At 42.5% G+C, this 22,585-nt stretch overlaps 1 protein-coding gene across 12 annotated transcripts in view; it reads right to left on the reverse strand.

The window, feature by feature from the left end:
- ANKRD11 (ankyrin repeat domain containing 11) overlaps positions 1 to 22,585 on the reverse strand; it is a 258,368-nt gene that overhangs the window by 159,241 nt on the left and 76,542 nt on the right. For all 12 annotated transcript variants that reach the window (XM_084905686.1, XM_084905680.1, XM_084905685.1 and 9 more), the window contains one exon: positions 1,537 to 1,620. The gene's annotated coding sequence lies outside the window, so the exon portion shown is untranslated. The remainder of the gene's footprint in view (positions 1 to 1,536; positions 1,621 to 22,585) is intronic.

Here is a 22,585-nt window from a genome sequence, read left to right on the forward strand (position 1 = left end):
GCTATAATTGTTTTCTTTTAATCAAGAATCACCAAATACTTATTAAAAATCTAATTTAAGCAGCATTTTGTTTTTCCTTGTTACAAATTTAGGCCAGTATTTTAGTTTCCAAACACAGACAGAGCTCAGCCTCTAGGCATGGGTCTCTCGTGGACCTAGTCTCTCAATGGCTGACCTAATGCCTAAGACAACCAACCTGAGTCCACATGCACAACCTGGGAATGCCTGCGAAGCATTCCCAGGGTGTTACAAAGCCTACCACATCCCACCTGGTCACCAACACCCCCACTGGCCAGGATGGCTTCTAACTGCTAACCACTCTACAGATTAAGATGAGACAATTCTAGTCCTACTCTCAGAGACACTGAAATATCTGTTCCATCAAACCATATTGCAATTACCAAATATATATCTGTCAAGTCAAGGAAAGCACCCAGGCACATTTCAAAGTGGCCTGATTCACTGATAGCTGAGATAAAGGACAGGTTCTATTAGAACACTTGCCTGTTTGGCGTCGCTCAATGGTTGAGCATCAAACTATGAACTAGGAGGTGATGGTTCAATTCCAGGTCAGGGCACATGCCCAGGTTGAGGGCTCAAACCCCTGTGTGCAGGAGGCAGCAGATCAATGATTCTATCTCATCATTGATATTTCTATCTCTCCCTTCCACTCTGAAATCAATAAAAATATTTTTTTTAAGATTTAAAAAAAAGAACATTTGCCAAGACAGTAGCAAGAAAGATTTCCTTCAAGTCTGCTAGGAACGACAAAATAAATGATACACTTTGGAACTGTTTGCTTAAAAAACACTAACACCAGCCATGTATGAAAAACTAAAATGAGCTAAGAGTTTCCTTTCTAATTGTTATCAATCCACATATCAGAGGAAATAAAGTATGTGCCAATGTGACACATTTCCCAAGGAAGGGCTTTGTTTAGGAGCAACAGATGTTAGGTCAGACCGGAGACCAGAGGCTTTAAGGAAGCAGCTGCCCCTCCTCTCAAACTTCCAGGAGTACCATGGAGTAGTTACCAAGACACACAGGACACCAGACGAATCCACAACCAGGCCTCATGGCTTCCCCCAGGACAGAAGCAACAATTCTCAGACTAGAAAAGTTCTCCTCTTCGTGCAAAGTGTTAATGCAAGACACACAGAGCACAAAACTAACACAGTGAGTGAGCAAGCACTGGCTCGCAATAGCCTCCAGACTACTTAGGGATGGAATAAGAAAAGGGAAGTTGAGAAGCAACAAACTTCCTTCAGGAACAGATACCAACGTGTTTAATTTTTCCAAATTGCTCGCTGGGACACCATAGATGCTGCTTATTAACTCCACACAGCTCATTACCACTATTCTGAAACACTTTTCATCAAAGTGAAATCCAGAACAAAATTCAAAACACTTAGCAAAAACTCTTGACACTCCTTTTTACAAACCAATGAAAATACACACAGAGAGAGAGAGAAAGAGAGAGAGAGAAGAAAATAAACACACACAAATTGATGAGAGGCAATGGAATAAAATATTTACCGATTCCATAGCTGAAAGTTGATGTTGATAAGGGCTGTATATTAAATCCAATAGAGGTATGTCCAGAGCAGGGCAGTGTATATTCTGAAACAAGAGAATAAAAAATTAGCAGAAAGTAATAATTTTACTTCAGTTCTATTTACAATTTGTCTCTCCATTTGGAGAAGCCATTTATTCTATTACTGCCTTGCTTCATTTCACTTAACACCAGACAAGCAAAAAGTTTGTAAGTTGTTTGTCTGATTTGGGGTTTTAAGGAAAGTGAAGCCCAGGAAAGAGGATCAAACCTGATGATTTGTTTTAGGATACTATTCAAGTGGAAATCTCTATTGTCAGTAATTTTTCCTGGAAAGCAATACTCAGGAAGGCCAAGCTGAAAAAAAAAAACACTCAGGTGGGCCTGTCATTCTAGAGATGGGACCTCAGGACTAGGGATTGGGTGATTCACAGACTTTTCTCTTTTCAAGGAGTTTGATAGAATTCTCCTTGATTATTAAACCTTTGCCAAAGTTATACATTTTGCAAGCTTTCTCTCAAACTCAGAATACATCCAAACTCTCCCTTTGGTTCACAAAACCCCTCTCCCTTTGGTTCACAAAACCCCAATGGCCCACCTCTCCCCACCTCCCACAGCCTTCTAATACACTGCCCCCACTACTACCCCATACCCAACTCCACTTCCCTATTCTGTATGGCCTCAATCTGGACACTTCCCTCTCAACACTGCCCACAATCTCTCTTCCATTTTTGTTCTGTGTCTGTGCTCACTGGTCCCTCTCAGCAGACATTCCTGACCACCCTTAAATCTATCCCTCAGTCTCCCTCAATCTACTTATGGGTCCATTATCAGAGACAAAGGACCACAATTCAAACCAATGTGCTTCAGATGAATCCAATTCAGAAACGTGATTCAAGCCTCCTATCATGCATTTGAGTTCCTCCCAACACAACTAAGAACAAGCAGGAAGATCAGGTCAACCCTAGGAAGGTCAGAACTTTTTGTAAATGTGATTAAGAAATGTTGTCTGGACTGGCTAATGTGACTCAGAGGTTGAGCATGACCCATGAACCACGAAGTCACAGGTTCAATTTCCTGTCAGTGCAGATACCTGGGTTGTGGGTTGACCCAACAACCCCAGTGAGGGGCATCCAGAAGGCAGCTGATCGATGTTTCTTTCTATCCCTCTCCCTTCCTCTCTCTCTTATAAACCAATAAAAACATATGTTTAAAATGTGTTACTATGGCCGAAACCGGTTTGGCTCAGTGGATAGAGTGTTGGGCTGCGAAATGAAAGGTCCCGGATTCCATTCCGGTCAAGGGCATGTACCTTGGTTGTGGGCACATCCCCAGTGGGGGGTGTGCAGGAGGCAGCTGATTGATGTCTCTCATCACGTTTCTAACTCTCTATCCCTCTCTATTCCTCTCTGTAAAAAAAAAAGTAAAATATATATTTTTTTAAAGAATTAAAAAAAATAAAGTGTGTTACTATGATTTTTTTTTTTTAAATAAACATCCCTAGCCGGTTTTGCTCAGTGGATAGAGCATTGGCCTGCAGACCAAATGGTCCCAGGTTCGATTATGGTCAAGGGCACATATCTCGGTTACAGGTTCCTCCCAGGCCCAGGCCCTGGTCAGGGCTTGTGCAGGAGGAACCAATCAATGTGTTTCTCTAACATCCATATTTCTCTCTCTCTTCAACTCTCTCTAAAAATCAATAAATATACTCAGGTAAGGATTTTTTTTTTTTTTAATTGTCTTTGAGGGTCGGGGGATTAGTATTTGAATACTGTGGCAAGAACACAGTGCTGAGGCTTATGGAGCAGAGGCTCCTTCCAATTCATTCCTTACAGAGGTAGTCCACATGTAAACAATCTATTAATTACTAAACTACAATCATACATCCTTATAATAAAAGGCTACTATGCAAATTGACCAAAGGGTGGGACAACCAGTTGCTATGATGCGCACTGACCACCAGGGGGCACTCAATGCAGTAGCTTCCCCCTGGTGGTCACTGCGCCGCCACAGGGGGAGCAGTATTCAGCCAGAAGCTGGGATCATGGCTGGTGAGCACAGCAAAGGAGCCTCTCCCACCTCCGTGGGATTGGGAAGGATGCCCTACTGATGGTTTCCGGACTGTGAGAGGGAGTGCACCAGGCCTCCAGTATCAACATAATCAAATCTCAAATACCATAACAATGAATGAAAAAAACAGGTCTCAGAGGAATATGCTAAATATATGTGTCTCTCAAAAGTACAGGACACTTAAAATACTTGACTTAATATACATTCAGTAAAATGTCAGTGAAAAGCAAATCATCATAAAATACAAAATTCAAAAGAATGCTTCCTCTTGTGGGTAGGAGATAGACACCCACTGGGAAGTGCACCAGAAGTTTCAAATATATTGCAAAAGCAGGATTGGCTGGAACACAGGATATAAAGAACTGTTTTTCATATTTATACTATCATATCCCCTGTACCTCACATGATATACTAGCTATAGTCTTCCAAAATTCCAAGAGTAACAGAGGCTGCACACCTCTTACCCCCTCTAATGCCTTGACAGGGAGTGGAGAGGAAAACGAAGCCAGGCTGATCCCTGGTCCCTAAACTGAACAACTGGTCCTATAATTCCACTTGTGATTAATTAAAAAAATTTATTTCTACCATTTACAACTAAGAATTTAATGTATACAAACAACTAAAAACTTTATTTTTGTTCATCAAATATTTTTACATTAAGATATAGCAATTTTAAAAATTTTAAGGTAAATTGAAAGTTTACTACCAAAAAAGAACAAATGACAAAATATACAATCTTGCAAAATAACTATGAGAAACAGATTCTATTTAGAACCCTCTCAAACTTCCTATACACATGAAACCAAATAAATCAAGTAACCACTATAGCCTGGATATCTGACACAATAATTTTGCCAGTAAGAAAGGAAGAAATCATACTATAGTTTCGTGGAAAAAAAATTAACTAATAAAACTGTTATCATCTCCCAGGAAAGCTTTGAGATCTTTAACAATAAAACAAACCAGTATTAATTAAAAAAAAAAAAAATACCATTCATGCCCATTTTCCATAATCCCATCCAAAAATCCCCTCTCTTCTATCTTGGAACACATCAAAAGTGCAGAATCAGGCAGGGAAACACACAGACAGGAGACAGGGAGAAGGTTCTCAGGACATGGGATTCCAAGGCCCGGCACTCACAGTGGTTCCCTGACCTTACAGGTTTGTGTGTTTTGCAAAAATGAAGTGAGATTTTTCTGTCCTATTTCTGTACAGGGCTTTTCAAAGCTGACATTAACCTCAAGGACTATTAAAAATGAATATGGAAAAGCAGCTTACAGTCACCACAGCTCACTTTTAGTGAAAAGCAACATGTCATTAAGTTTTTCAATTTTCCAATAAAAACAGTAATGAGCAATAGAGTGTACGAATGTCTACAATAGGAATACAGCAAATAATATCTACTAATACAACTGAAGAAAACTTGAGGACCCTTTAATCCACTGTTTCTCCAACTCAGCACCACTGATATTTTTGGCCAAACTATTCCCTGTTGACCTGCCACTGGCAGGTGTTGAGCAGCACCCCAGCCTCTCTATCCACTAGCTGCCAGGAGTGATCCCCCACAATGTGACAACCAGAATATCTATAGACACTGTCACGTGTCCCCTGGAAATAAAATCATCTAGGTCAGTGGTTCTCAATCTTTCTAATGCCGCGACACTTTAATACAGTTCCTCATGTTGTGGTGACCCCCACGCACATTATTTTTGTTGCTACTTCATAACTGTAATTTTGCTACTGTTATGAATCGTAATATAAATATCTGTGTTTTCCAAATGTCTTAAGTGACCCACAGGTTGAGAACCACTGCTGGGGCAAGGGGGAGTGATCCTCCCCTGGCATCAGCCTTCCCTGGCTTGGTGCCAGCCCGCTTGTCAGTCAGCACAAACCCCACCTTTGCCCACTCGCTGGCCACCCCTGCCCACCGCTGGCACCCACGTTGGCTGGCCTAGGGACTGCAGGCTGGGGGCAGTTCCTGCATTGAGCGTCTGCCCCCTGGTGGTCAGTGCGCATCATAGCAACTAGTCGTTCCACCATTCGGTTGATCTGCATATTAACCTTTTACTGTATAGGATATATACAGGCAGTCTTCGGGTTATAGCAGACTCAATGTAAGTCGTTTCATGGTTACATGGCCATCTCCCATCCTATCTAATAAAGAGGGAATATGCTAATTAACCATAACGCCCTCACAAAGATGGTTAGCACCCACCACCAATTAGGAGTGGATATGCTAATTGACCATCACACCCTTATAAAGATGTTGACGCCCACAGCCAATAAGGAGGGAATATGTTAATTGACTGTCACACACTCAAATATGGTGGTGCCCAGTCCCCTCAGCCCCATTGGGGCAGCAGGTGCATGGCACGGCCAGACCCTCTTCTGCCTACCTATGGAGTCCCCCAGTCCCCTCGTTGCCAAGGGCAGGCCCACAGCACAGGTAAGCCTCAAATGTCGGCTGCCCAGCTGCCCAGGGCCACTTGAAGCTCAGGTAACTAGGGCTGGCTGAGGCTTGTGCTGCCAGCAGTGGCAGCAGCAGAGTTGTGATGAGGGTGTCGCCTTCCCCTGATTGCCAGGTCGCCTCCTGTCCCTGAGAGCTCCTGGACTGTGAGAGGGGGCAGGCTGAGATGAGGGACCCCCGCCCCCTCTAGTGCATGAATTTTCATGCACCCGGCCTTGTTTATTTATTTAAAGAAAAAAAGCTACGTCATTTTGACGTATGTACGTATGTGCTTTATGTTTTTTATTATTTATTTACAAGTAAAGGTTAGGAATTGTTATCTTTCTTTTAATTTTTTTTTTTTTTTTTTACTGTTTCACTTCATTACTGCTGTGTATGTGCTCCATGTGAGTGACGTAGGTGGGTTCCTACTGACTCATGTCGCGCCACAGAAACAGATCTCTGACATAACCCGAGGCCTACTGTATAGTATATATGCTTCTTAACTGATTTCAGAGAGGAAGGGAGAGGGAGAGATAGAAACATTAATGATGAGAAAGAATCATTAATCAGTTGCCTCCTGCACATACCACACTGGGGATCGAGTTTGAAACGTGGCACATGCCCTGACCAGGAATCAAACCGTGACCTCCTGGTTTATAGGTCGACACTCAACCACTGAGCCATACTGGCCAGATGAATATTTTTTTAAACCTATCTTGATATTTCAATTGGCTAACAAACCATTCTTTTGAATAAACAATTTTCACTGTGGATTTTAAAGTACTGAACATTACTTGAGCCTCTCTTCTCTCTCTCCCTTTACTACCATTCCAAAAGCCCTTAATGCCTAGGAATTCCCTTAGCCCACAGGTCTTAAAACACTATGAGCCAAAGAATCATCTTTTTCAATCACAATCTTATGTAGAGCTAAAATTCTCACTCATAGAAACTAGGCTGAATGGGTTAAGTTCACATTCAAACCACTGACTGACAATGGGGCCCAGAGCAGGAGAGGCACTCTAAATACACTGGTTGGCAAAACCACCACAATTACACCAGGATGGTGGCCACACCCAAGGAGCTACAGGACTGGAGACGATTTTGTCTCCCTACCCACCCCCTACTTCCCCGTGTGCTCAGGGAAAGGTTTTAAGAGACTAGTGCAGAACTATGGCTTTTTCTGGAAAGTAAAAACTTTTTTAGGAAGTTCAAATACATGTACAGAGACAAGCTAAGTCCAGTGGAACTGCAAACACTCAATAGCAGAGCACCTAGTGCCTTCTGGATACCAGACTAAGCTATTTGAGATAGCCGTTTTTGTAAATCCAATATGCTACATGAGAATATTCACAGCTTGGCTGGTGTGGCTCGGTGTTTGAACGTTGACTAATGAACCAAAGGCCATGGTTTCATTCCCAGTCAGGACACATGCCTGGGTTGCAGGCTCAATCCCCAGTGTGGGGCATCAAGGAGGCAGCCAATCAATGATTCTCTCTCATAACTGATGTTTCTATCTTCCTCTCCCTTCCTCTCTGGAATCAATAAATATATATTTTTAAAATATTCATAGCAGTTTCCACACACACCATGGAACAGTAAGGAGCAACAAAAAGGAAGGAGGTATTGATATGGCAACAACTCAAATGGATATCGAAGGATTAAGCTGAGCATATAAAGCCAACACCAAAATGTTACATTTACATTTATTCCACTTATATGACATTCTCATATGATAAAATTATAGAAATTAAGGACAAATTAGTGGTGTCAGGTTAGATACAAGGGTGAGGAGATGAGCCAGAAGCAACAGGAGGCCTGGCCAAGTGGTTAAGTTAGTTGAAGCATCATCCCATACACCAAAAGGTGGCAGGCTCGATTCCCAGCCAGGGCACAAACCTAGGTTGTAGGCTCTATCTCCAGTCAGAGAACATGCAAGAGACAACCGATCAATGTTTCTCTCTCTCTCTCTCTCTCTCTCTCACACACACACACACACACACACACACACACCCTCAAGTGAGGATTAAAAAAGGGGGGGAAAGCAACGAGAGGTCCTCATGGTGATGATGGATAAAGGGGCCTGGATATGTGATAAAACCACACACACACACAGCATGAGTGAAACTGGGGTGATAAAATATGATTCAGAGATTGTATCACTGTCCATATCATGATTGTGATGTTTACTATAGTTCAGAAAAATGTTTCCACTGGAAGAAAATGGGCAAAGTAGACTAATCTCAATTTTTTAAAGGGTCTAATATTAGCAACTTCATATGGTATTCACTTTATCATTACAACAATATCATAAGCTAGATAGCTTTATTATCCCACTTTACAGATGAGAAATCTGAAGCCCTGAGAGGGTGAGAAACTTAGCCAAGGTCCCACTTTAAATGGTATGGCCAGGATTCAAATCCAGGCTGGCTGGCTTCAAAGCTACACTCACAACTACCCTCTCTCTCTTGAAACTGAAAATGTAAAATACGACCATGCATGCTGTACTCAGTACAGCTTTGAAATTCTCTTTAAGCACAACAGCTGGTGTGGCTCAGTGGTTGAGTGTCAACCAATGGAACAAGAGGTCACCATATCGATTCCCAGGTCAGGGCACATACCCAGGTTGCAGGCTCCATCCTCAGTAGGGGATGTGCAGGAGACAACCAAATGATGTTTCTATCGCTCTACCCTTCTCCCTTCCTCTCTAAAATCAATAAAAACATATATTTTTTTAAATCTCCTTAAAATGTAACCTTAGAGGACTTCAGTGGACACTGTTTAAAGACCACTAATCTACCCTCAACTGAATCACAAAGCTACAACAGACTGAATTCTATCTGCACATGAACCATAAAACATCCCTCCCTTACAATGTCCAGAGCCCATAATTGGAGTCTCACTCTGCTGTGGGAGTGGAGTGGGTACCACTTATCATCTTTAGTCTGAACTATTATCCTTACCTTGATCAACTTCTAAGGAAACAAAAGTTGTGAGGGTGTGTGTTTGTTTTGTTTTGTTTTGTTTTTATGAGGGAGTACCAGGTATTTTGGTTTCAGATGGGTGCTATTAAGTTTTCTTCATTTGGTTTGAATGAGGAAGAAGGCTCAAGGGAATAAAGCAACTAAGCAAACTTTAACAAAAATGTGAAGCTGGAGGGAAAACAAATGCTCCTCATACAGCTCCTTTCTTCAATTCCATTGTTTCTTTTTCACTTCAGGACAAAGCAAAAAAAAAAAAAAAAACCAGAAAATTTATGTTTTAAGACAATTCTCTTAATACACAGGAGTGGGGAACCTTTTTCCTGCCAAGGGCCATTTAGATATTTATAACATTATTCACTTAATGTAAATTTATATTGCTATGAAAAAAGCTCCTAGATTTATTGAATTTCAAGTCCTAACTGTGATTTCCTTATCAGGACCACCAAGTGATTTATCTGGCCTTATACAGCCCATGGGCCACATGTTCCCCAACCCTGCCTTAACAGAAGAAAGTGCAAAGTGAATAGATGCAGAATGAACACAGAGAAGGAATGGTGTGGCACAATTGCCACCACTTTCTCAGACAATTGTGCTGAGTAATCAAACACGAAAGTGGTTTGGCCAGTGTGGCTCACTGATCAGAGCATGGGTCCATGAACTGAAGGGTCACATGTTCGATTCCTGATCAAGGGCACATACCTGAGTTGCAGTTCAATCCCCAGCCCCACGTGTAGGGAGGTAACCAATTGATGTCTCTCTCTCACATACCGTAGATGTTTCTATCTCCTTCTCCCTCCCTCATTACCACTTTAAAAAAAAAAAAAAAAAATCAATGAAAAAGATATCCTCCAGTGAGGATTAAAAAACAAAAAAAACAAAAAAACAAAAAACAAAAAAAAACAAAAAAACAAAAACCACATACCACAAGCCCAGAGGAAAGCTCCACTCTAAAGTGAAGTTTCATGCTCATGCTACCAAATCCAGGGAGAAGAAAGAAAATGGGCTTTTTAAATAAATAGCTATAAAGAAAAATAAATAAAATGGGGGGGGGGGGGCGTGCCCGCCTGGAAATTCCTGAAAACTAGAGGATAAAAATATAAACTCAAAAAGGGGCTACAAGCTGATTGTGAAAACAGGCCTCGGGTCTGTTTAACAAAAGACAGGCTGGTACCAGTGTCCTGACTCCATAACATTAGGAAGGCAATCCAAATTTATTCTTTTTTTTAATTTATCTTTATTATTGAAAGTATTATAGATGCCCTCCCCCCTTTTTCCCCATTGAACCACTCCACCTTACACCTGACACACACACACCCACAGGCCTTCACCACACTATTGTGAAACCCACAATTGTTAAGTTTGCAGGTTCCCTGACTCTCTAACTCACCCTCAATATAAAAGGCCACAATAAGGAACAGTTGTTTAGACATCACACACTTGAAATACTGATTAACAGGCATAAAATGGCTATTCCTGGGCTCTAAATCAGGAAATAGATTATCAATATCAGCTCTTAGCCATAATACTTTTAAAATTCCTATCACACTCTAAGGGCAAGACTCAAAAGAAAACATGAATAGCCTTGTCAGTGTGGCTTGGTGATTGAGCATCGACCTATGAACGGAAGTGAGGGTTCAATTCCCGGCAAGGGCATATGCATGGGTTGTGGTCTCAATCCTCAGGACAAGGAATGAAGAAAGTAGCCGATCAATAATTCTTTCATCATTGATGTTTCCCTCTCTCTCCCTTCCTCTCTCTAAAATCAATAAAAATATATTTTTTAAAAAAAGAAAGAAAACATGAATATGTTGTGATCTGTCCATCTTTAAAGTACACTGTTGGCCTCACCATTTTATGATCCAGGTCATGGGCCTTGGAAACACACAAGATAATAGAAATCAGAGCTAGGGCTATTTCACTTCATTAGTGTGAAGTGCCTACAGAACAACTGCTCATTTATTTGCAACCTCTGACAACACTCATCTGTTTTATTTCTTACAAAATGAATAACCGAAGGAGAATAGACTACAAGACACTGGATACCAGTCTGTCTTTTGTTAAGAGAATCGGACACAGCACCATGAAAATACTGTCCTCATTCTACACGTCTTATTCGCAAAATCCATTAAAAATGCTCTACATTCCCTCCCCCTTGAAAACCCAAGGCAAGACTTGTAGTGACATAGCTTAACAGAAGCAATATACCAACCACACAGGAACACAGTCAGGAAATGAAAACCTACTGCCAGTGGGACACAACTGAAGCTTGAACTGAACTGGTTGTCCAACTCGAACACTCAACATAAAAAAAGATGTAAAACCCTAAAGAATTTATACAAAACTATTAAAGCTAATAAATGAATACAGCACAGCAAGGTTACAGGATACAAGATAAACACTAAAAAAATCAGTTGTATTTCTATACACTAGCAATAAACAATCTAAAAAGGAAATTAAGAAAAAAATACACCATTTACAATAGCATAAAAAAGAATACGATATTTAGGAATAAGTTTAACCAAAGACATGCAAGACTTGCACACTGAAAACTACCAAAACAGGGCTGAAAAAAATTACAGAAGACCTAAGAAAATGGGAGAAATGCTGTGTTCATGGGTAGAAGACTTAGTATTAAGATAGCAATACTCCCCAAAGAGATCTACAGAATCAATGAGATCCAAACTGCCTTTTTTCCAAAACTGATCTTAAATTCCATGTGGAATTGCCTTTAAATATCTTCTATACTACACCTTACATAACTATAAAAATTTTCCTAAAACTTTTTTAAAACAGACAACAAAGACATAGCTGAAGTATCTAGTACTTGTATGTTTCCATCTTTCTCCTAAAAGGGTCACTTTATAAGAACAGGCAGGAGGGGTTGGGGAAGTCTCAGATTATTAATATACTTTTAAATTTTAACTTTATTTTATAATCTGTAACACCTTTTTAGTTCTAAAAGTTTAGAATTCTTCAATATCCAACATAAAACATTGTTTCACATTAGTTTCCTTAAGAGCAGCTGAGAGAGAAGAGAGCTGCTGAAGTCCCATGCATTCCTCAGAAAGGGTCTGTACGCAGACTTACTCCAACTCTAGCTGTGAGCTCCAGCTCTGAGGCAGCAGCTCAAAAGATGCCAGAAACATACAGAGAGGAACTATATTGTCTGACATGAGGGCAAGGACTGGAGGGGCAGCTTTCTCACAGACAGAAGTCCTGGCTAATGGCATTGTTCCCTTGCTGAGCTCTGCCCCCTACCCCACAAAACCAGCAGGTGGTTGCCATATCTGAATGCCCATCAACACTATTTACCCTGCCCTGGTGATTCCCTGAGACACTCATTGCTCCACCCAACTTTTGGGCCCCACCCAAGCCTTTTCCAGTGGCTCATGCAGCTGTCTTGGCTCATGCTGCCAACATTCCTAAAACCTCTCAAACATGCAGCATCTGGCCTACATACCACCTCTTCCTAAGCCGCCCCAGGCCCAACACTAGCAGCAGCAAGCCTCAGTTCACAGCCTGGCCTCTCCAGGCGCTTCCAAGCCTAGAACAAGTGGCAGCCTTCTATGTATCACTTTGTAGCTCATTCCAGGTGGTCCCCAACAAAGCACAGGCAATGGCTGACCTTGGTCTGCAACTCCTGGGAAGCCCCTCCTGAGAAACCCCAAAGCCAGTGAACCAATGGATTATAATGAAGCACCTCCACACGCAACACATTCAAGAGGCAGATTTACCGGGCAACAGAGCCCTGCTGAAGTAAGTCCTGCTCTGTGGGGTTGGTCCCTGCAGAGCATATTCTCTATGTCAGGCCAATCCTCACAGCTGATCAGCTGGGGGTAAATCCCTCCCATGACATGCCAACAGTAATTAAGCCTAAACTACCAGAGGAGGGTGCACACAGCTCTCACAGGTGAGCAGGTACTCTGTGTCTCTGGTGCCTACAAGACACCTATTACATAAGACCACTCTACCGAATCTGGGAGACATAGCAGCTCTACCAAATACATAGAGGGAGGAAGCCACAATGAAGAGACAAAGAAACATGTCCCAAATAAAAGAACAGAACAAAACTCCAGAGAAAAACAAAAACAAAACAAAACAAAACAAAAAACTAAATTAAATGAAGATAAGCAATATACCAGAAGCAAAGTTCAAAACACTGGTTTACCCAGCCATGTGGCTGGCTCAGTGGTCAAGCATCAACCCATATACCAAGAAGTTGCTGGTTTGATTTCCAGTCAGGGCACATGCCTGGGTTGTGGGCTCCATCCCCTGTATGGGGTATACAGGAGGCAGCAGATCTATGTTTATATTTTTCTCTTCTCTTTTCCTTTCTCTTAAAATCAACTTAAAAAAAAAACACAACACTAGTTATAAAGATGTTCAAATGAACTTAGGGGTAGAGTACAGGAACTTAATGTGAACTTCAGAAGAGAAATGGGAAACATAAAAATGGAGATGAAAAAGAACTAGTCAGAAATAAGGATTACATTATAGAGGAATCAACAGTAGAGTACAAGAAGCAGAGGATCAAAAGCAGCAAGAGAAAAACAGTTAGTTACCTACAAGGGAGCACCCATATGACTTTCAGCTGATTTCTCGACAGAAACTATGCAGGCCTGACAGGAGTGGCAAGAAATATTCAAAGTGATGAATAGCAAGAACCTACAGCCAAGATTACTCTACTCAACAAAGCTATCATTCAGAATTGAAGGTCAACTAAAGAGCTTCACAGATAAGACAAAGCTAAAGGAGTTCATCACCACCAAACCAGTATTATATTAAATGCTGAAAGTATTTCTTTAAGAAGAACAAGAAGAAAAAGGTAAAGATAAAAATTATGAACAACAAATGAATCTAAAAATCAAGTGAATAAAAAATCTGATGAACAGAATGGACTGGTGAATATAATAGAATCAGGGACATAGAAAGTGAGTGGACTGAAAATTATTGAGGGAAAGAGGTGTGGGGGGTGCGGGAAGAGACTGGACAAAAATCATACACCTATGGATGAGGATGGGGGAGGGAATGGAAGGGGGGGAGATAAAGACAGAGGGTTTTGTTGGAACCTGGTGGAGGGGAGCTATGGGGGGTGGGGGAGAGAGAAAGAGGAACAATTGTAATAATCTGAACAATAAAGACTTATTTTTAAAAAAACAAAAATAAATAAAATTCCCACTACATAAAAAAAGGGAGGGGTCTGCAAAAATGTTATTTTACTTTGAAGATAGTAGTAACTAAAAATAACATACTTCTTTTAGGCCATATCCTTAAAAGGTAGCTTCTTTTTGTTTTGTTTTTTATGTCTTAGGCCTACACAAAAGTCTTAAAAGACCCCTGACCCTGCCTTCTGAAGATTTTAGGTTAACACGTTTGTCTTAAAAACTGTGAGGTTGCCGAAACCGGTTTGGCTCCGTGGTAGAGCGTCAGTCTTCGGACTGAAAGGTCTCAAGTTTGATCCCAGTCAAGGGCAGGTACATTGGTTGCAGGCACATCCCCAGTAGGGGGTGTGCAAGAGGCACTGGTCGGTATTTCTCTCTCATTGACGTTTCTAGCTCTCTATCTCTCTCCCTTCCTCTCTAAAAAAAAAAAAAATCAATAAAATATATTTTTTTAAAAACAAACTGTGGGGTGCCTTATTTTTAAAAACTGCCAGCCACACCCCCCTTCCTCAACAATATTGTCACAACATCCAAGTTATACTTTATAAATACAGCCTTGATGTGCTACACACGTGCAAAAATTATAAGTGGGTAAACAACTTTGCCTTATAAGTATATATTTAGTAATCACTTAGTTACATTATTTTATTTTTATGAAATGAGAACTGATTGACCAAACCTTTCAAGCAGACCCACCAGACGATAAATATTACCGTATGTTAAATTCACAGTACATTTGGGCATAAACACTTCAATTACAGCTTCAGCTTTGTGTTTAGAATGAAAAACCTTTTCTGTGTGTGTGTTTTTGCTACATATCCCTTGCCCTAGATTACATTTTAAAAACTGCCTATTACAGATAAAGCACCTTTCCAGGTACACTTCAGAGAAACAGGTGTATTTATGCACACAAATGTCCATATGATGCCTGCGCCATGCTCCCAGCACATGCCACTGCATGTGTGGCCACACACCTAGGTCCCAGCATAAACAAGCTGCCCCCAAACACCACACAGCGCCACCTGCCTATTTTTTGTTGTTGTTTTACTTTGAAATAGTTACTGCCTCATAAAACATTTAATGCAAAGGCATTAAAAAAAAAAAAAAATACCCCAGTACACTATGCAGTATTAAATCACAATTACATTTTTTTTACCAATTAAAACTACCCAGAATATACATTTTTAAAGGGGAAAAAAATCCTACAGAACTGAATTCTGAAATGACATTATGATTTAAATACTATGACAAAATAGATAATTCCTTATAAAATTAATTCATTACACAAAGTTGCCAGACATTTCCATATGCATATTCACTGCAGAGTGCAATGAACACAATTCAACATTACACACTTAGCTAAAGTAGCTGTGCCTCCACTTAAGAAACTCTCAAATTTCTGGCACAAAAAGTTGGGCTATTTTAACTTTTACCAGGAAACCAATTTCACAATCCATTTACTCTTTTTTCTGGCCATTCCCATTAAAAAAAGAAGAAAAGAAAAGAAAGTAACATCCTTCTGCTGTCATAGCCCCAAAGAGTCAGCATCGCCTCTGCTTGAAGAAATCCACTCCACTCAATTCTTCCTTCGGACACGTATTCGCAGTACATGGGGTTGTATTTGTAGCCCTTGCCATAGCCCAGGTCCTTCATGAGCCGGGGCGGCGCGTTCCTCGGGTGCAGCGGGACATGGAGGCGGACAGAGGTTCCACAGGCAGGCTTTGACGTTGTTGTAGGCGCTGTAGACTTTGGGACTCTTGCAAAATAGACTGCACACTGGGCCAAAAGCACCTCATATTCGGGCATTCCTATGAAGTGATAGCCCTGGTAAGCACCCACTGCTTGTGGTAATGCAGATGGGCCTACGTGACCTATGTCTTCACTGGCAAACCTCACCAGCCTCCTTGCCACATTCAGCAGGTCCTCGCCTCCTTAGAACATGTGTGCCAACCAGTAGAGGGAGGAGCTCGGGTCTGATCCTCACATCAACTTATGAATAGCAGAGATGTGGTTATAGTACTCTTCTCCTGCTCGGTCATATAAAATGTGAGACTTCTGGAGGCCTTCCTTCACATCATTCTCAGTGATCAGAACTCTACTGGGAGAATAGGCTTGCCCACTCTTCTTACAAAACAACTTCCTGGAGCTTAACCTAGCCAGCACAGCCAGCTGCAGTCAATTCAGTCTAATTTGGAGTCCCCAGCAAAGTCAACCAGGGTCGCTACACTGGCTGCAGCATGAGCCTCTCCACCCCCACAACCACCAGAGCTGCTCCGCCTGGGGCTCTGCTCAGAGTGGGGGTAGGTGTGGGGGGCAGGTGGGGGGGCCAGTGCCTGGAGGGGCCTCGGAGCGCCAGCTGGTATTTTGTTTTCTTTTCTTTTTTTTAATATAATAAATCTTTATTGTTCAGATTATTACACGTGTTCCTTCCCCCCCCCCCCCAATAGCTCCCCTCCACCTGATTCCCCACCCCACTCTATGCCCTTATCCCCTGCAACTGTCTTCATCCATAGGCGTAAAATTTTTGTCCAATCTCTTCCCACACCCCTCAGACCCCCCTCCCCTCTGAGAATTGTCAGTCCACTCCCTTTCTATGTCCCTGATTCTATTATATTCATCAGTCATTCTGTTCTTCAGATTTTTTTATTTACTTGATTTTTAGATTCACTTGTTGGTAGGTATGTATTTGATGTCTTTTTGTTGTTCATAGTTTTTACATTTACCTTTTTCTTCTTCTTCCTCTTCCTAAAGAATACCTTTCAGCATTTCATGTAATCCTGGTTTGGTGGTGATGAACTCCTTTAGCTTTGTCGTATCTGTGAAGCTCTTTAGCTGACCTTCAAAACTGAATGATAGCTTTGCTGGGTAGAGTAATCTTGGCTGTAGGTTCTTGCTATTCATCACTTTGAATATTTCTTGCCACTCCCCTCGGGCCTGCATAGTTTCTGTTGAAAAATCAGCTGACAGTCATATGAGTGCTCCCTTGTAGGTAACTGTTTTTCCCTTGCTGCTTTCAAGATTCTTTGCCTTTTGCCCTTGGCATTTTAATTATGTATCTTGGTGTGGTTCTCTTTGGATTCCTCGTTTGGGGTTCTGTGCGCTTCCTGTACTTGTAAGACTATTTCTTTCATCAGGTAGGGAAAGTTTTGTCATTATTTCTTTCAATAGGCCTTCAATATCCTGCTCCCTATCTTCTTCTGGCACCCCAAAAATCCAGATGTTGTTACGTTTAAAGCCGTCCCAGAGGCTCCTTACACTATCCTCACACTTTTGGATTCTTCTTTCTTTCTGCCTCTCTGGTTGGGTGTTTTTTGTTTCCTCATATTCCAGATCTTTGGTTTGACTCTTGAGGTACATTGATCTACAGTTGAGTTTCTGAATATTCTTTTCTTTTCTTTTTTTAAAATATATTTTATTGATTTTTTACAGAGAGGAAGAGAGAGGGATAGAGTTATAAACATCGATGAGAGAGAATCATCGATCAGCTGCCTCTTGCACACCCCCTACTGGGGATGTGCCCGCAACCAAGGTACATGCCCTTGACCGGAATCAAACACGGGACCTTTCAGTCCGCAGGCCGACGCTCTATCCATTGAGCCAAACCGGTTTCAGCGAGTTTCTAAATATTCTTTATTTCAGACAGTGTATGCTTAATTTCTGACTGGTCCTTTTACTATATATATATATTCATTCTCATTAAGGTCCTTGAAGGCTCTTCAAGTTTCTCAGCAGTTTTTAGAAGTTTCTTGAGTAACCTTATAAATGTGCTTCTGAACTCTGTGTCATCCATCTCTCCCATTCTGGGTCTCACATTTTGGTTGCCTCCCTGTGTTAGAGTAGCTTTGTGTGGTAGGTGACCTACAGGGGCCAGTAGCTCAGTTTCCCCAATCACCCGAGGTGGTGGCTCTTGGTACACCCCTTTGTGGGCTGAGTGCAAAGTCTTGGTGAAGTTAACCCTTAATTGCTGTTGGTACACTGGGAGGAACTGACCTCCAGACCAATTGGCTGTGAGGATCCGCTGTGTCTATAATGGAAGAATTGCTGCACTGGAGACATGCTTATGGTGCAGGCCTTGTTTCAGTGGGGCTTTGGTGCTCACTGAGTCTACCTCCCGAATGTGTCACCTATGGATGTGAAGAGTTGAAATCTGCTGTCTCGCACGAATCATTAGATACACTGGCTTCTGGATCCCCAATGGGGTACAGTTCAGCTACTGCCTGAGGCCACCAGGAAGGAGCTACAGCAAGAACCACAGTCCTCTCCTCCCTGCTTGGAGCTTGGAGGCTTTGGAGCCGTCTGCACCAGGTTGCAAGTTTGCTAGGTTAAACTGCAATAGAGAAGGCCATTCATATGCAAAAGCCGCTGCTTAGAGCTTGGGTGTGTTTGTAGATTGTGTGGGGTGGAGTCTCTGGGCTTCACTAGGCTAGGAGGTGGCAAACAGCAATGGCTGCCAGTCAGCCTTCTCTGCCTCTCTGACCACGTCCCCACGTCTCATACCCCAGCACATCAAATAATTATTCTTGTGCAGAGCTCTGCAACCAAGCCACCCTCACTTTCTGACCCAATGGCAGACGGTCTAGCTTCTCCCCAGAAAATGGATTTCAGAGAGATTGGGAGACCTGAGGCTGCAGCCCCCCACCCCCCAACTGTCAGGGCTTTATGGGGGACCTCAAGGCATGTCCTCCATCTAACAGGGCTTGACAGAGGACATCAGGCCGTGCCCCCTGCCCCGGCAACAGACCAGGGCACCTCAGGCAATGCCTCCCACCATGGAGCCAGGAGGAAGATTTGCATATATATGTTACTAATTTTCTTTCATCTCTGACACTTTTATTAAAGGGCAAATAGCAATATTAAAATATTTCCTCTAATTAATTCCCTTTTAATGTGCATGAATTTCGTGCACCAGGCCACTAGTCTATATTTATTTTTTAAAAAAACAAGCAAAAAAACAACTAAGTTGTTACCAGGGTTGACTTGTCATTATGACACACACTGACCACCAGGGTTCATACACTCAATGCAGGAGCTGCCCCTTGGTGGTCAGTGTGCTCCCAAAGCCAACCTCCCACAGTCCCTCCCCCAGGCTGGCTGGCTGCCCTGATCAGCTCAGATCGAGACTGGGCGAGAAGGTCCTGATATGCCTTAATCACCGGCTAGGCTGAGGAACCCCATGTGTGCACAAATTCATGCACTATGCCTCTAATCCTATATAATACAAGCCTAACATGCTAAGTGTATGACCATTCGCTATGACGCACACTGACCACCAGAGGGCAGATGCTCCAACCAGTAGGTTAGCTTGCTGCTGGGTTCCGGCTGGTAAGGACTGGGCCAAATGGGCCAGACCCGCACTGGAGTCTTCCCACAGTCTCTCCCCAGCCCCAATGGTGCACCGGTGGGGTCCCTCAACCTGGCCTGCGCCCTCTCGAAATCTGAGACTCCTCAGGGAATGTTGGAGAGCCATGCCAAGGGATCTCATTGGTATACAAATCTGTGTACCAGGCCTGATCCCTACAGGCCAGGCCAAGGGACCCCATTGGTATACAAATCTGTGCACAGGCCTCCAGTGTTATCATAACAACTTCATTATCTCCACACACACACCAACCCATTCCCTACACAGCTGAGAAGTGGCTGCTAGTGTTGGTTTTTACTGTGGGTGCATACCACTAAGTTATTTCACAACCAATTAATGTTGCAACCCCCTAATGAAAAGCTAGGGGAACTTAAGACTTTGAATGATGCTGTCCTGAGCTGCCTTCTGGCAACTTCATTCTTCCAATTTCTTGAGAAGATCACATTTCAATCATAGGAGGCTCGCTATGCCTACTTGGGCAAGTTCCTATTCATCCTTCAATATCACACTCAGATGCTAACTTTCTTCCTTAACAATGTCAGTATTTTTCAAATTTTCTAGAGTGGACATGTATTATTTTATATTATGTCACCACCACACTCAAGAAACCTTTCCCACACACCCCTCCCAACTCTATAGTACAACCACTTGTTTCCCACTCAGTATAAGAGCTTTTGTCTCAGAGCCCAACACTGTGTTCTGCTCACATGGTACACAAGCACATATAAGACATACTAGTGACCCAGACCCACGCAAAATCTCATGAGACCTAGAACCCCAGACCCCACCACGTGCAGGTCTCCCCCAGAGTCTCGCTGTACCACCAAACCCATAGTCAAGTCCCCACCTCCCCCCCGACCGCCCCCAGCACACCTCGCTGCACATGCAGCCTCCTGGTGACCTGATGGCAGTGAACTTTGGATATGTTCTAATAGCCTATATCACGCAATATCATTCTTAGTCTATAGAAAAAAAAGTTACTGGATGGTGAAGGCTGGGGGGAGGGGTGGTATTAGAACAATCTATTATACTTAGTAGACCAGGGCTCGACAATGGGTATTCATATGGAAATCTATGAACAATCAGTTCCTAATTTCACATGGTACACAAAAATCAATTTGGGACAGATTAAAGGCTTAAATATAAATGGCAAAGTACAAAATTCTCAGAAGGCATATTAAATATGTTTACGTCCCTGGCATGGGGGAGTCCTAAATAAGGCATAATGGGTTAAGATTGACAGTTTAGAAGACACTGTCCTGGAGAACCTAGTATAGTTCCCTTCTAAATAAAAGGATTCAATCACCAATTATCAAATGCAACTGCATTTTGCCATTTCTTTCAAAGGTAAATCACAATAGAACAGTATTTTAATGCACGACATAATGTTATTTAATGCAAGGATAGCACAGCCGGCATGGCTCAGTGATTGAATGTTGACCTATAAACCAGTGTAGGGTGTTCAGGAGGCAGCCAATCAGTGAATGATTCTCTCTCATCACTTATGTTTCTATCTCTCTTTCCCTCTCCCTTCCTCTCTGAAATCAAGAAAAAAAATTTTTTTAAGTATATGCACAATAATAAAATTCTTACCTTTCCTACTCAACACTGAAGATTCAGTATGTCCCACTATTACTGGTAAACAGTTTTTTGAAAGATACAGTATTTAGATGTAAATAATTCTAAGTATAAGTCTTAAGCACAAATATATATGACCTCTAAATCTCTAAAAATATAAAAATTTCAAAGTTAATAACATTAACTTAATAGTTTTACTTCTAAGAATATAAAATCTAATATACTCTTTTAGTGCTAAAAACTGCACCAGCCCTACCCTAGCTGGTCTGGCTCAGGGGATAGAGCATCAGCCTTTAGACTGAATGGTCCTGGATTCGATTCTGGCCAAGGGCATGTACCCCAGTTGCAGGCTCCTCCCCAACCCATGCCCTGGTCAGGGCTCCTGGCAGGAGGCAACCAATTGATGTGTTTCTCTCACATCGATATTTTCTGTTTTTCCCTCGCTCTAAAAATCAATGGAAAAATATCCTTGGGTGAGAATAAATTTAATTCAAGAAAAGAAGAGAAGGATCCAAGATGGCTGCACAGGTAAACACCTAACCACAGCCGCACACAACAATTTCAATAAAATACAACTAAAATACAAAATGGACATTACCCAGAACTACAGGAAAGTCGACTGACTGGAAATTCTACAACAAGAAGTAAAGAGAAAAGCAAAAGGAAAATCAGAGGAGCTGTAAAAGCCTAAGGTACAGAGACACGCTACACGCGCAAAGAAGACGGAGCCAGTGAAAAGGGGGATGCTGAGTACCTGGCTGGTGTTCCCTAGCGGGAAGGAGATAAAAGTTCCGAATTGTGCCGAACCCCAGACCTAACAGTGCTGAACCCCAGTTCTAGGCCAGACCCTGGGAACCCAGGCTCATACGGAGGGAGCCTGGGCTGTGAGGCGGAACCCCGGGGGAGCGGCAAAAGGCAGAACCCCCGGAGGCACACACATTGCATGCAGAGGACAGACTGTTGACTCTGCTGCTAGATTACCCTAGCGGAAAGGAGACAAAAGCTCCAGACTGGGCTGAGCCACAATTCCGAGTGCTCTGAACCCCAGTTCTAGGCCAGAACCCGGGGTCACAAGCTCATACAGAGGGAGCCTGGGCTGTAAGGCGAAAACCCAGGGGAGTGGCGAAAGGAGGTCCCGAAGGCGCACGCAGAGAACGGACAGCTGGCTGTGCCGCGGGGATTGACCTAGTGGGAAGGAGACAAAAGCTCCAGACTGCTCTGAACCCCAGTTCCGGGCTCATTGGGGGAGAGCCTAGACTGTTTGGTAAAAGGCAAAACTCGAGGACATCTTTCTCTCAGAGGTGCTTGCAGCGAGTACCAAAGGACCCTGAGGAACACTGAGACTCGGGCCAAATAGGGCGTGGCTGACAGAAGCCAAAGCTGTAGGCTCCACCCTGAAACTGCGCCCCATCCAAGCTGAACTCGGAGACTTT

This window comes from Pipistrellus hanaki (genome assembly GCF_964339955.1).
Source record: "Pipistrellus hanaki genome assembly, chromosome: 15".
Lineage (NCBI taxonomy): Eukaryota > Metazoa > Chordata > Mammalia > Chiroptera > Vespertilionidae > Pipistrellus > Pipistrellus hanaki.